Genomic DNA, 3,638 nt, shown 5'->3' on the forward strand with positions numbered 1-3,638 from the left:
GTCACTCTAACTATTGAGACGAGAACGAGACAGTCCTGGGACAGCCGCNACACAGTGCACAGCTTATGTGCTGTGTGCACAACACACAGCACATAAGAAACATCTAACCATAAGCCATACAACCTCAAGCTGACATCTCCCATCTTCGGGATGAATTAACAAGGAGGAGCTTAGCATTTTACATCAAATGTTATAATGCGCTAGCAACAACGACATTAGCAAGAATAGTGCTAAGGAAGGAATAAGTAGCATAATTAGCTTTGCTAAAAAGACCAGTAACACCAACATTATTGTAATGGAAGCTCTACACAGACATGACCTGGCCGATTGGTCATGTGTCAACAAAGAAACCGTATGATTCAACAGGCTTCTAACAGAATGGCTCAAATTACATAAACATTGAACAGTCAGCAAGGTAAATCTAAACAGACATCATTTCACAAACCACGGCCAGCACATGAAATACAAAGGAAAAGAAAATATGTGTCAACAGATAGCAGAATTGGTACAACGAAGGATTGGGGCAACAGCAAAAAATGCTATACCACTAGAATACAAGGAGGGAACCATGCATGAAGAGGCCACGTCAGGAAAATCCAAGGAGGAAACTGTCCACGAGGAGACTGCAGAAAGCCAAGGGAATGAAGCCGATGAAACATTGGTCGACCCATCCCCCAACAGTGTGGCACCACTAGAAGGAAAGCAACCTCAGGAAATTTGGATGTCAACTAGGAAAAGGAAGCTCCCAGAAAAGCTAAGTAAAGATTTATTATAGATAGGAACTGTACTGGCACTCCCAAGAATACTAATAAAATAGGTTCAACCATCCAATTATTACATCAAAATGTCTAAACAACAAGAAGCTGAATATAGATGTGCTATTATCAAACAAAACGTTAGAATTGGATATACTCTGTATCACTGAACATTGGTTGGATGAAAGAGAAATAGATTATTATAACTTTGAAAATTATTCCTTGATATCAAAATTCTGTAAGAAAAATAAATTGCATGGAGGCTCATGCATTTATGTTAAAACAAATCTAGATGCAAAACCCTGTAACCTGTTTGAAATCTTAAATCAAGAAGAATACTCTGAGGCCAGCATAATTGAACATATACAATTTAATACTATCATAATCTGTATATATAGAACCCCTAATAGCAATATCAACATATTTATAAAAAACTTGGACACAATACTTAGCAATCTGACCAGTAAAGGAAGAAACATTATTATAGCAGGAGATCTCAATGTAGATTTTCTAAAAAGAAGTGTTAATCCACAACTACAGACAATGCTAGACTCATATGGCTTACAAGCAATAGTTGATGTCCCAACAAGAATAGGACCTAAAAGCCAAACAGCATAGACCAAATAATACTAAATAAGGGTTTATGGGAATACAACTTTAAAGCGGTGGAAACAGGGCTCTCTGACCATAATGCCCAAATACCACAAGTACTAATGCATTATAAGAACAAAAAAGGACAAGGTAGAAAAACTGAAGAGTTTAGATAAGCTAGATCTTACAGTGAGGAAAACATACAATATCTAAATTATTTACTAGGAAAAGAGACCTGGGAGCCTGTTCATAAACAAAATTAGGCAAATGATGCATACAATGAATTTTTAGGCATCCTTTAGTACTATCACATTATAGCTATGCCTAAAAATGGGTAAAAATTAAGCAGCAAAAAGTTAAATGGATTACCTTAGGCATTAGGGTATCAGGAAACAGACTTAGGACTCTTCATAGCTTAATTAAAGAAGGAAACACATCTGAAGAACTTAAAAAATACTGTAACGTGTTTCGTTACTGAAGACGCCGTTCAGATTGTTAATTGGTTTATTTAACGATCTACAAGTAATGGCTACAATTAATTATAACAATGTTGCGGGGTTTTACACTTTATAACCCTATTCGCAATAATCAATTCACTCTATTGTCAGTAGTCAACAGGTTTTCACAGTACGGGAGCTGTATAAGTCCAACTGTATCACACTTCCAATTAATTCTCAGTTACACACACATCCGGTACTTCTTTCCGCGACTGCTGCTATATGTCAACTCGACTCGCAGGCTGCTACCTTGAGAACTGTTGATAACACACTCGCTCAGCTACTACTTAACTCGGCGATGGCCATATTACAACTAACTCGTAGCTGCTGTGCAGTTCCCTTATATAGCCGCATTGAAGCCTGTTGCGTGCCAGGTCACAGTAGGTAGCAGTGCCGCGTCGTGTTGCGTCACCGCGCGTTGCGCGTTACATCACCGTAGGCAGAGTGGCGGGGCGGGGACTCACCTATTACCATAGTAACGCGAGCGCTACGTTACCGCCACGTACCGCTGGGGAGGTTGGTGTCCTCCGTTGCGCAACATGTCACAATACTATAACCAGTACAAAAAAAATATATACAACAAAATTATCGGTGAGGCTAAAAACTTAAGCAACAACATGTGAATACGATCATCTGGGAAAAAATCAAAAGCCATGTCGGATTTGATCAAAGAAGAATTAGGCAGTCAGCAAAAATTTCCAAAGAACATTGAATTGGGAATGAATGGAAGAACAATACAAGATCCAAAAGTTATAGCCAATGTTTTTAATGAATAATATATGAACATTGCCCAGCATATCCGGAGTAAAAATTGGACAGCACAAAACACTGAAGACAGGATCAACACAATAAAATACAACATCAATAGCATGTTCTTAACCCAAACCACTGAAAGGGAGATTTGTAGACATAATTAACAAAAAAACAAAAAATCAACGGGCATTGACGATATTCCAGAGTACATTATTAAAAAATGTCATCCTCAACTAGTAAATGCTCTAACATACATTATAAATCTGTCATTTTCATCTGGTTATTTGCCCGACCAACTAAAAATAGCAAAAGTGAAACCCTTGTGTAAGAAAGGTTGTACTGCAGATGTTGGGAACTACAGGCCAGTGTCATTAATTTCGGGTTTTCCTAAAATAATCAAAAAATTATCCACAATAGACTTTTATCATTCATAAATAAGTAGAGCATAATCAATAATAAACAGCATGGATTCTGCAAAGGAAAATCAACACAAACAGCAATAACAGAATTTATAAAAACGGTTTACAAAGCACTATATGAAAAAAGAAATGAGTATAGGGATATTTTTGGATTTATCAAAAGCGTTCTACCTAGTAGATCATGATATTGTAACGTGTTTACGTTACTGAATACGCCGTAGAGATCGTTAATTGGTTTATTGAACAATCTACAAATATCGGCTACCATTAATTATCACAATATTACGGGTTTCCACACTTTACAAATCCTACAACAAAATCTCTTAACACTATCTTCAAGAGTCTTCACGTATTAATAACGCAGGAGCTATACAAGTCTCCCTGAATTACACACTCCAGATATAACTGGTTATCACTGGTTATCGCACACGCGTCTGTAGCTCGTAACTTGCGAACTGAGAACTCCTTGATAACACACTGCTCGACTACTACTTAACTAGGCGACTGCCACATTACAACTGACTAGGCGACTGTTACTTTACAACTCTCTCGTAGCTGCTATGCAGTTCCCTTATATAGCCGCAGTGGTGCCTGTTGCGTGACACGTCACAGGAGTTGTTGAT

The sequence above is a fragment of the Cryptotermes secundus genome, unplaced genomic scaffold (assembly GCF_002891405.2).
Source record: "Cryptotermes secundus unplaced genomic scaffold, Csec_1.0 scaffold1147, whole genome shotgun sequence".
Classification (NCBI taxonomy): domain Eukaryota; kingdom Metazoa; phylum Arthropoda; class Insecta; order Blattodea; family Kalotermitidae; genus Cryptotermes; species Cryptotermes secundus.